Here is a 12,192-nt window from a genome sequence, read left to right as displayed (position 1 = left end):
TGAGGTGTTGGGAGGTGTTGGGAGAGTTGGGAGGTGTTGGGAGAGTTGGGAGGGGTGTGAGGTGTTGGGAGGTGTTGGGTGTGTTGGGAGGTGTTGGGAGGTGTTGGGTGTGTTGGGAGGTGTTGGGTGTGTTGGGAGGTGTTGGGTGTGTTGGGAGAGTTGGGAGGGGTGGGGGGTGTTGGGAGGGGTGTGAGGTGTTGGGAGGTGTTGGGAGAGTTGGGAGGTGTTGGGAGAGTTGGGAGGGGTGTGAGGTGTTGGGAGGTGTTGGGTGTGTTGGGAGGTGTTGGGAGGTGTTGGGTGTGTTGGGAGGTGTTGGGAGAGTTGGGAGGGGTGTGAGGTGTTGGGTGTGTTGGGAGGTGTGGGGAGAGTTGGGAGGGGTGGGGGGTGTTGGGAGGGATGGGTGTGTTGGGAGGTGTTGGGAGAGTTGGGAGGGGTGGGGGGTGTTGGGAGGTGTTGGGTGTGTTGGGAGAGTTGGGAGGGGTGTGAGGTGTTGGGAGGTGTTGGGTGTGTTGGGAGGTGTTGGGAGGTGTTGGGTGTGTTGGGAGGTGTTGGGGTTGGGAGGGATGGGTGTGTTGGGAGGTGTTGGGAGAGTTGGGAGGTGTTGGGTGTGTTGGGAGGTGTTGGGAGGTGTTGGGAGGTGTTGGGAGGTGTTGGGAGGTGTTGGGAGGTGTTGGGAGAGTTGGGAGGGGTGTGAGGTGTTGGGAGGGATGGGGGTGTTGGGAGGGGTGTGAGGTGTTGGGAGGTGTTGGGAGAGTTGGGAGGTGTTGGGTGTGTTGGGAGGGGTTGGGAGAGTTGGGAGGGGTGTGAGGTGTTGGGTGTGTTGGGAGGTGTTGGGAGAGTTGGGAGGGGTGTGGGGTGTTGGGAGGGGTGGGAGGTGTTGGGAGAGTTGGGAGGGGTGTGAGGTGTTGGGTGTGTTGGGAGGTGTTGGGAGAGTTGGGAGGGGTGTGGGGTGTTGGGAGGGGTGTGAGGTGTTGGGTGTGTTGGGAGGTGTTGGGGGTGTTGGGAGGTGTTGGGGGTGTTGGGAGGTGTTGGGGGTGTTGGGAGGTGTTGGGTGTGTTGGGAGGTGTTGGGGATGTTGGGAGGGGTGTGGGGTGTTGGGAGGGGTGTGGGGTGTTGGGAGGGGTGTGAGGTGTTGGGAGAGTTGGGAGGTGTTGGGAGGGGTTGGGAGGTGTTGGGAGGGGTGGGGCCTGAGCTGACGCCTGTTTTGCTTATTGTCTGACGTGCTTCAAATGCTCCTGTTTTCGCCTGCATCTCCCTGTCCTATCCCCTACTTCTCAGTTACTCCACCCTCCTGTGTTTAATTCTCGGCAGTTTTGCTCTAGGGGCCGAGGAGGCTGAAGCTATTCATAATTCGAGCAATTTCTCCGCCTTCCTCTTCCGGCCTCTGTGTAGCACCCAGCGCCCACCCCAGATCCTCCAGAGCTGGGTCCCTGCCCCTGTCTCACGCCCCAGTCCACCCCCACCCCTAACCACCAGCCGCCCTCCCAGGACAGGCTCCTTGGATCCTGCACCACCTTCTGCCACCCCGCCCCCCGGGACCCGTCAGCACAGTGCCACCTCCCTCTTCCCGCCCAACAGTCCCTCTGCCCCCCTGAGGCCTCTCATGCTGTTGTCCTCTCCAGTGAGCCCCAGTTCCAGAACTGGACTCTGGGTGATTTCTGCGCTTCCCCTAGCTGTCCCCCCTCCCCTCCAGACACCATAAAGTTTCCAGAAGGATCTTCCTTAAGCAGACGTTAAGCGCCTGTGACTCCACTGGGAGGGACCCTCCCAGGCCCTCGGAGGCCTGAGCCTGGCTTCCTCCAGACGTGGCCCTCACGCCCTTTCCCTTTGCTAATCAAGCTCTGTATCCTTTTGCGAAAATAGCCATGACTACGACTCGGCCAGGCCCTGTGAGTCCTCCTAGAGAATCATGGAACCTGGGGTGTTCTGGGGCGCCCCAGCACACTGACCCTTCCTCAAATACTCCGTGAAGGGGACTTCCCTGGTGGCTCAGTGGTTAAGAATCCGCCTGCCAATGCAGGGGACACAGGTTCGAGCCCTGGTCCAGGAAGATCCCACATGCCGCGGAGCAACTAAGCCCGTGCACCACAACTACTGAGCCTGCGTTCTAGAGCCCGTGAGCCACAACTACTGAGCCCACATGCCACAACTACTGAAGCCCGCGCGCCTTAGAGCTCGTGCTCCGCAACAGGAGAAGCCACCGCAAGGAGAAGTTTACGCACTGCAACGAACAGTAGCCCCCGCTTGTCGCAACCAGAGAAAGCCCGCTGAAGACCCAGTGCAGCCAAAGATAAATAAATTAACTAATTAATCTAAAAACAATACATAAGAGCTATTTACTTAAAAAACCCAAACCTCCAGCGCTGCTCGCGCCGCCCCGCCTTTGCTCCTCCTGCTTCGTGAGCTGACCTCCCCGCTTGCCTAGCAGGCTGATCTGCACCTGCAAGGTCAGGACACAGGCCGCCTCCTCCGAGTTCCCCCTGCCCTCTGCCATGGCATTTGTGACCCTGTGCTGTGGGCACAAGTGTGCCCGGGCCTGTGCTGGCTGATACGAGGACCCCTAAGTAGTTAGGAGGCGGTTATTCCTTTCTCAAAAGCTTCTTCACTTGACCAGGGGAGGTGAAGGAGGACCCCTTCTCTTCTCGAGCTCTTTGTCACTAACAAGCCTCTTGTGTGCGTTATAAATGAAAGACTGATTTTTGCTCGTAGCTTTTTGGGGGGCCCTCTTGTCTGTGAAGTGCAGTGAGCCTGAGGTTCGGGCTGGTGACAGTTGGCAGGACACCTGACTTGATTCATGTCTTGGTAACAATACTCCTGGCTGGACAGGGGCTGGGGACGCCCTCTCCTACCACGGTCTGGAGCAGCTGGCAAAGACACCGGGCTGGCCAGCAGGGAAAGAACTCGAGAAGGACAGAAAAACAACCGGGGCTTTGGCTGTTAGAAGCCAAACCTCCTTAGTCCTTGGGGTTCCAGGGCCCATCCTGGGGTGGTCACTGCTGTCCTGACCATCAGGAGGGAGGCCACATCACCAAGGGCCACAAGGCTCTCTGAATGGAGCTACCCTGGCCTCAGGCCCAGTGGCCCCCTGCCCTGGAGGGACTAGGAGCGGACTGACTGTCCCTGTAGCCCACTCAGCCACGGCCTCAAGCAGGGTCGGGGTGGGGTGGGCGAGGCCACTGATGCAACTTCGCAGTGAGCCGGGAAGTGTAGCAGGGGCCGTGGAGCCCTCGAAGCTGCCTCTCTGGGGACAATAATGCTTCGTGGGGTTATTGTGAGGGTTACATGAAATGATCTTTATTTCAAGTGATTTTTTAAAAACCTCATTTGAAATATTATGACTGAGTTAATGAATCTGTGCCGCACGTCTTAGGATAAAGAAGGGGTGGCGCTGTGTATCCTCTGGGTCTCCCCAGACCTGAAACTCAGGGTCTGTATCTGAACCGCACCTGTGGTGGTTCGTGGATGTCTTCAGAGCGACAGTGGGCAAAACAGCCCCGGGGCAGCCCTCCCCTGCTCCCTTAGCACTTGGAGAGACAGAGGAAAGTTTGTGGTCACCTCCAAACACACACCGGGACACACACACAGACACACAGACACACACGAACACATAAAAACACATCGAGAGGGACTTCCCTGGTGGTCCAGCGGGTAAGACCCCGCACTCCCAATGCAGGGGGCCCGTCTAGTGAGGGCTTTCCCCTGGGGGCGTTCCCAGGTAGGTAAAGGTAGGAAGGGCCTGCGGGGACACTGGGGTAATAGTGAGGGGGTTGCCCATCAAAGACTTATAGCTACTGTCACTCTAGAAATGCTCAGGTCGGGAAGGCCCCCCAGTGCCGGGTGAGGGGAGCCATAGGGGACCACAGGGAGGCCAGTGGGGTCTCAGGTGTGGGGAGGCTGCAGCCCGCAGCGCCCACCCACCGGGAAGGTTGTCAGGAGCCGGGTCGCAGCCAGCACTGGAGGGCAGGCCTGGCAGCAGTGGGCCTGGTTACCAGCGAGGCTGACCAGCGGCAGAGAGCTCAGGCCTCTGAGCCCCACCGGCCCACAGAGAGGTTGGGCGTGTGGCCAAGAGAGCAGCTCGCCCAGTGTTCCCTCAGATCGGAGAGGGCTCAGGGGCCTCCTGGAGGCCGGGCTTCCCCCATCCCCTCAACTAGAGCTGGTCTGTACTCTCTGTTCCCCACACTGGGGTTCCCTGGACAAAGTTGTTTGCGAAAAGAATTCTGCTGCCAGAAACAAAACAAGCGAACAGAAAGGACGACTGGCTTGGCCGGCTTCCCAGCGCCCGCTTCTCACCCAGGAGGACGCCCAGGACGGTCACGCTGACGACGGGAGCAGGTGGGAGTCCCTTGGACCTGGCACAGCAGCCCGGGTTCACCTCCCACCTGAGAGGGAGGCCCGAAAAGGGGGGCGCAGCTCGGCTCAGCAGCGCCAGGCAGCCCACGGCCACCCCAGTGATGTTAGATGGCCAGGCCAGGCTGGGCCCAGGGAGGAGGGCGACGGCCGACAGGCTCAGGGTGTCGTGAAAAGGGCCCGGGGGTTATCGGCAGACGGGGTCCCAATCCCAGTTGTGCCCTTAACTTGGGGAAGGAGCTCAGCTCAGGCACTATTCCTCTCTGGGGCTCGGTTTTCTCTAGTAAAGGATGTGGCCACTGATTAATTCATCTAACGCGCGCCAGGCCCTGGGGTTCCCAGTGAGCGGGACCACGATGCCTGTCCTCGAGGGGCCTGACCTCTGGCGGGGAGAAGAGGCAGTGCCTGGACCACACCAGGCGCTGCAGCCACGTGACCTTCAGCCCTACCTCAACCTTTGCTCTGCTGCTCCCCCACCTGGGGCCCGACCCTGCAATGGCCACGTGGCTCATTCTCCATGTTCCCAAAGAGGCCATGTTCTTCTCAAACTGCCCTGTCAAGAACAGTCCCACCTACCCCTCCCTGCAGTCCACCTTCCCTGCTTCCTTTTCTCCACAGATCACCATCAAACACACCCTACATTGTATTTATTTGTGGCTGTTATTTATTGTCAGTACTTCTCCTCTTGAAAGTAAGCTCTCTGAGGGCAGGGATTTGACCTGTTTTGTTCACTGCCTCAGTGCCTAATATAGGGTCAGGCACATAGTAAGAGCTCAATAAATACCTGTTGAATGAATGAATAACATTCCTGGTAGGCATTGTTGTCTCCATTTTACAGATGAGAAAACTAAGGCTCAGAGATGTGATTTGTTTAAGGTGATACAGCCAGTTACTAACAAAGCCAGGACCTTCTGACTCCAAAGCACGTTCCTCTTTCCCTTTGACCAGTGACTGCCCTAGACCTTAGAGGAGAAGTGGGGGGACCATGGTGGGCATTGAGAGGAGGCCTGTGGCTTGACCACAGCTGTTCTAGGTGAGAGGTCTGCCCCGACTCTCTTGGCCTCCTTGCTCCTGTTGTGGGAGCATCTGGAGGGGCTGCCGCAGCTGTGGCATTTGGCCAGGCTGGCTTTGGGCAGAAAGGGGAGCCCAGAGCCCTGCGACACGTGGGGCGGCCGCACAGCGCGGGCTCTGTCGCGTGGTAGGAGGCGCATACGTGGTTTTCTGCTGAGGGAGGACGAAGGCCGTGGGCGGTGCCAAGTGGGCCAGGTCCTGCGGCAGGTCCTGCCTGGCTCCTGTCCCTCAGCAGGTCCCCCAGGCTCCCCAGGTTTAGCCCATGCAAGGCCCCGGCCCCGGTGCTGGGCATGGGGTCGGGGGGGCGGGGGCAGAAGGACCCCTGCCCCACATTCTGCCAGGAAGAGGTGACTCCCTTGGGCTCTGACTCTGCACCCACCACTGGTTGATGTGACGTCTGCCACTTAGCCCAGATCCCAGCAACACCTGTGCCCAGATCCTGACAACCATGCCCTCTCTGTAGCCGGCCTGGGATAGTAGAGAGAGCACAGGCCCGGGAGCCAGGCTGATTCATTAGCCGTGTTGCTCGGCCAGTCACTCCACTTCTCTGAACCTCAGTCCCCTGTCTGTTCCTTTCTCTCCTCAAATTCCAATAACAGCCTCAGCGACTTGCCTATGCTTCCCTCACCCATCATGCTGTTCCCAGGCTCCATGCTTCTGCTGGTGCTGTGACCTCTACCTGGCAGCCTGTCCTGTCTCACCTTTGCTCTCTTGGCTAACTCTCATCTAACGCACACGCACACTGACACACACACACACACACACACACACACACACACAACGACGCTCTTAAATCTTTCAAATCCTAGTGACAATGGCGTCTCCTCCAGGAAGTCCCTCTGGACCCCAGGGTGGGCTATGTGCCCCTTCACAGCACCCTGTAACCTCTGCTGCCTTTGTCGTTAGCACTGTCCCCCTGTCCCCTGCCAGAGGCAGGCCAGTGTCTGAGGCTCCATCTCTGGGGCTGGCAAGGAGAAGCTCACAGACTGAGTAGGCGGAGTCCAGAGGACCACGTCGACGTCCACCCTGGACGCGGGGTGCCCAGGGAGAAGCACTGAGGTGTGGCTGGTGTGGGGGACAGAGTGGGTAGGGGCAGGCCTCAGGGGGTGGCTCAGCACGAGGAGGGCTCTCGATTCGCCTGTCTCCCCAGGCCGGGGACTCTGGAGAGGTGGGCCCACTCACCTGGGGATGTGAAGAAGGTTTTGCAGAGCTCTCTTGCTAGCGGTGACGTCTCAAATCTCCTTGATAATATTCACCCTTCGGCCCACGGCCATGGGGACCTCCAGAAATCCAGGATTCTGCCCCAGAAGAAAGGAAAGGGAAAGAAACACGCTTTTATTTAGTGCCTGTTAATCAGGTGCTAGGCAACTTTCCTACCCCCTATTAGCTCACTAAAATCTCTGAGAAGTGAGATGTAAGGTGACCATCACCTTTACCGGAAGCTGGGCTTGGAGAAATTAAGGGGCTTGTCCAAGGAAAGCATCTGGTGGATGACGAGGCCAGAGGGTCTGACACACCGTGGATGCCAGCCCCCAGGTTGTCCCCAGGCTCGGGGCCAAGCATCAGGGGAAGAATCTGTCCCTGGAGAGTCGGGGTGGGGGCCGGGAACCCCAGGGCCGGGATGAGCTTGAGGAGGTCTGCCGATCTGTCTGTGCTCCCGAGGCGCAGGCCCAGAGCTGCCAGGAACCTGGCCGGGGGAGGCGCACCAGCCAGGAGAAAAGCCGTCATTTCTGAATTGTGCTGCTCCAAGTCAGAGAAGTAGAAGCTGGCAGGGGTCTCCTGGTCCTGGGTCAGCCTGACATTAGATGGAAAGGCCCCCTGCCCACTCCCTACCTGGCTCTCCACTCCAGAGCCCAGTGGTCAGAGGCCAGACACCTGCTGTCCTGGTGGAGGGGGCATGTCAGCAACCTGCCCGCAGCGTCAGGGACAGAATCCGGCACCTGTGGGAGAGCAGTGTGACTGTGGATGTGGCTTTGCCTCCCTGGGTCTTGGTTTCCTCATCTGTCAAAAGTGGAATAGTGTCATCTACCTTGAGAGACCGTGGTGAGGATGAAATGAGAACCAGCAGGGCACCTCGCACTTACCTGCCGGCTCCCCGGCTTCCTTCCCAAACTGGTCTACAGGCAGGCCTTTCTGAAGGTGAGCCAGATGGTCCAGGAAAATGGGCCTGGGATCTCTGCAGAACACTGCACTTGTAGTCTGCTCTGGATTCCCTTCTCTGTGAAGTTCCCATGGCTGTGTGACCCTGGGCAGGATACTAAACCTCTCTGTGCTTCAGTGTACTCACCCTGCGTCACCAGGTAAATTACAGATGTGTGAGTGGCCGTGGAGGAATGTCCCTGGGTTTGTTTTTTTTTTCTTTTCTTTTCTTTTTTGGGAAGGAGTGTGGAGCATGGCAAGAGTCCCTCCTCAGGGTGACTGTAGGCTTGGGGTTGGATAGGACACTCCCAGACACAGAATGAAGTATCAAGGGTCTGCCTTCTTGCTTTCTGGGAGGGCTCCCTGGGCGCTGAGAGGGACTGGCCCAGCCTGTGTTTTCCTCTGGGGCCTGGGGTGACAGTATTTAAGCCCAGATGCTCTGGCCTGGGTTGGCCATTGGAGGGGCAGGGGCTCAGAACTGCCCCGCTTTAAGCAAACCTACTGAGCAGAAAATCCAAAGGGGCCTGAAAGGCAAATTTTAGAGCACTCCCTCAGTCTATGAAAGGATCTTTATTTTATAAAGAGCTTCGCCGTCAAATTCTATTAACTTGACCCCTTCCTTGGGTGGGCGGGGGTAGCACCGAAATGATCTCTCAGAAGAGGCGGCCCAGCATAGGGGGAGGTGCTCAGGCACCGGGATTTGGGGGGTCCCGCTGGAAGCCCTTGGAACAACCCTCTGGGAAAAGGGGCAGCAGAGTGTGGAAGTGGGGGGTTGGGGGAGGAGGGATTGGTGACCTACCGAGGGAGTCACTGGGTCCCGGGTGTCTGCCCTGGGCCAGGGCCCGAGCACCAGTACCTCTGTTGTCGTGGCAGCCCTGCGAGGTGGGGCTGTCGAGCAGGCAAAGTTACAGGAGGGACGTGGGGCTCGGAGTGTGAAGTGGAGGCACAGGGGCCTGGCTGGACCACAACTTCAGTAACAGTGGGGACCTGCCTGCTCTTGGGTGGCTGTCTCAGCACCCACACAGGCGAGGCACACAGCAGGTGCTCAGTAAAGGTTTGCCAGTGAAGAGCGGAAGGAAGTCAGGTCCGACTGATTCAAAGCCACCACGCCTTTTCCCACTTGGGCCCAATGAACCCGAGGAGGTGGCCTGTGGCCCCCTGGGCCTGGGAGGAGAGCAGGCTGTGGGCAGAGCCGGGCCGGCCCTCCCAGCGCCCTCCTGCGGTCCCGGCCGGGGCAGTCCGGGACGAGCCATGTTATGCCCACATGTGTCCACGAGAGGTCGCCCCGCACCGCCAGCAGCAGTGAGACCAGCCTCCCAGAGGACCCCTAGTGGTGGAGGAAGGAACTCACCTTGGAGGAAGCAGGATGCATCCTGAGCAGAGTTGGAAAATTGTACCATGGAAGCGTTGGCCGAAGGGCACTGCAAAAGCGGCACAGAGGAGGAAATGAGCCCAGAGCGGGGTGGCTGGTGCTGGGGACCCAGAGCTAGTCCACGGCAGAGCCTAGAGCTCCCCTCCCAGGTCCTCATCTCCTGGATCTGAAGAGGGCCTGCTGCTGGGGCTGCTTTATCTGGGTTTCCCTAGACTTCTGTACTGCAAGGTGGAGATGGGGTCGGGGAGGGCAGGGCTGGTGGATGGGGAGCATGGGGTGGGGCCACGGGGTGCACTTGGCTGTACCCAAGGCCACGACCCTCTTGGTAGCCCCTCTTCCAACAGGACGGACCCAGCTGGTCATGCTGGGGGTACAACTCAGCCTCCTTGATGTGGGAGCATCACCAGGTGAGGTAGGTACCCCAGGGGGTCTGGTTGGGCGCCTCTGTCAACTTGGCTTGGCCCTCACTGACCCTGGAACCCCACACCCAAGGGGCACGGCTGGCGCTGGATGCCCAGGCAGCTGGGCCCTGCTGAGAAGCAGTGAGGCCAGGCCATGCTGGGCCTTGCGGGCTGGGTGAGGAGCTGGGTTTTATCCTGGGGCAGTGGGGAATCTATTGGGTGGGGGTTAAACCAGGGAGCAGCGTGGTCCTTCTAGTCACGATGGGTGAGTGAGATGTGGGTAATGGAGCTGGGTTAGGAGGCCGTGGTCTCCTGGGCCTACAGTATAATGCACAGCCCAGCTCATACTGACTAGCAGGGCAGGTGACTGGCCCACTGGCTGTCTCCTGTCAGCCCTCCGAGCTGGGAGAAGAGGCCAGGAGACCTTTTTTCCTGGCTGTCTGGCATCATGATCCTTCAAGAAGCCCCCCTTGGTTCGCTGCTGCCGGTTGGATGACAGGTGTATGCCTCACCCAGCCTCGGTTTCAGCTCTGTCCACTCCCACCCACAGCGACTTTAGCTGCAATGCCCTGACCCCTCCTCACCTCCCTGGGGCGTGCAGGAACCCCTTCCAGGCCCAGCTCAAATGCTATTTCCTCTGAGACCCCCTCCTGGCCAGTCTGGGTAGCAAGTCCTCTCCCTGGCACCCGCATCCTGTGGGAGCACAGCGCTCACCGTGTTAGCAGGGTTCTCAGCCAAGGCCCGGGGTTAGAGCCACTGCTGAATGTAGGGACTGGCCCAGCATGCACAGCATCCAGCGAGAGGGATGCCGGGAGAGAGGACAGAGGGAGTCTGGGACAGAGGGGACCGGAGGCGAGGGAGAAACCAGCTGAGCCCCACCCTCGAGTCCCTGAATGTCCGTTCGGCACTCTCGCTGTTGGTCAGCAAACTTCTCCTTGGGTGACATGGAAGAGCTTGTCCTTCTCCCTCAGCGTGACATGGCTGTGTAGACGGGGTGGGCAGAGAGCTCACCCTGTTCGCCCTGGCCCTCCTGCAGGACTGTGGCCCCAGGCTCTGTTGGGCTGCCCCTCTCTCCACAGAGCCCTTGCCACCCTTGAAGTCCTGCGGCTCCTGAAGCCCCCACAGCTTTGGGCTAAGTGCCTCCAGGGGCTCCCGAACTGGGGGCAGGGGGGATCAGGCAAGGGATGCCCTGGCTGTGACAAGGCCACCTAAAGGGGCCCAAGAGGAGGGGGAAGTCAAGTGTAGCAGCAGGGCCACCGAGATAAGTCCCAGGATCTGGAGGTGGTACCATGGCCGCTATGCAAACAGCTGGAAGGCCAGGGAGCTAGGTCACCCAGGTAGCCTCAAAGGGGGCGCGGATACTGCGAGGATAGAGTGAGGTGGCATCTGCTGGAGCCAGCCACGGAGGGAGGGCCATCTCCTGGAGGGGTGCCCAGAGATGGAGTCCAGGGAGTGCCCAAGGCTCTGGGGATGCAGTGGAGGCGGGGCTAGGGAGGGAGCCCTAGCCAGGTAGGCTGGGGTGGGGTTAGGAGCACTTATAAGAGAAGGGGCCGCAGGTCAAGGGGCCAAGGGGAAGGCAGGGCTGGGCTCCGGGCTCCTCAATAACAGAATGCTTACCCTGCCCCACTCCTGGCTCTGGACAAACCTCCAAAGAAGCTGGTCCATCTCCAGGGTGGCACTGCCCCTCCCAGGTCCACAGGGGCTCTAAGCTGGGGGCGGGGGAAATGCAAGGACCACCCAGCCCAAGGAAGGATTGAGCGACCCCTCCCCATGCCTCCTCGAGGCCCTCCATCCAACCCTGCGTCCCCAGCACTCAGTGGGTCCCTGCACACTGTTGCTTCCCCCAATTCAGCACCCTCTCCATCCGGTGCAGGCCTCCCCCTGAACCCCCAGCCTGCCCGCTGTGTGGCAGCTAGACCCTACCACGCGGATGCTGTCACCTCCTTCATTGCCCCCATTTCCATCCTTACTGCAGCGAATGAGGCCCACAAAGGCCTGGCCCCTGCCTGACTCTCCGGAGGCGTCTCTCAACTGTCGCCCCAACCTGCTCATCTCCCCCGCCCCCGCCCCACCAAATGGCCTTGTTTTCTGAAAATGTCACGCTCTGTCTTCAGGGCTTGTGTACACATCCCGAGTTCTGCCTCAATTCCTTCCCCTCGCATTGAACTCAGGTCCATTGCAGTTCAATGTCCCTCCTCTGGTCTCGGCGCCCCTCCTGGGTGCACCCATGCCCCACAATGGCACTTTGCACATGGAGCTGTCCTGCTAGCTCCATGTCTGCGTAGCTGCAAGCTCCTCCAGGTCGGCAAGCTTGTCCCACTGTCCCATGTCCCTGACCCCAGCAGAAGCAGCACAAAGAATGTGCTGAAAGGTTTTGCAAATGATAAGGGCATTCACTTAACATTTATTGAGCACCAGCTGTGTACAAAGCCCTGTGCTAAGCCCTGTAGGGGGTTATATAATGCAAAGCCCCTCGGCTCCAGGCTCCCGAAAGAGCTCCAGACTAGACAGTGTTCAAGGGAGAGTTTCTGCACCTGCCAGGGCCATCGGGGGCTTCCGCAGGGGACTCTGCCTGGAACACGCGTCTGCTGAACACCTACCGGCTTATCTCTGCTCGGGCTGTACAGCGTTCTCCAGGAAGCCTCTTTAGAGCTCGTCTGCCCTAGACTGTGTCCCCAACGGCAAGGGACCACAGTGGGTGCCTATTTCCTCTGCACAGGGCCTGGCACCTCCGGAGCTCATTAAATCATTACTGAGTGATGGCTGGGAAGAGCACCAGGACAGCAGGCAGAAGGCGGTCATCACAGGCCAACTGGGGGTGCAGGGTCCGCGTTGAAGGCTCCCCTGCCAATGACGACGCTC

The sequence above is a fragment of the Phocoena phocoena genome, chromosome 11 (assembly GCF_963924675.1).
Source record: "Phocoena phocoena chromosome 11, mPhoPho1.1, whole genome shotgun sequence".
NCBI classification, from domain to species: Eukaryota; Metazoa; Chordata; class Mammalia; order Artiodactyla; family Phocoenidae; genus Phocoena; species Phocoena phocoena.
This window is presented reverse-complemented; position numbering follows the sequence as displayed.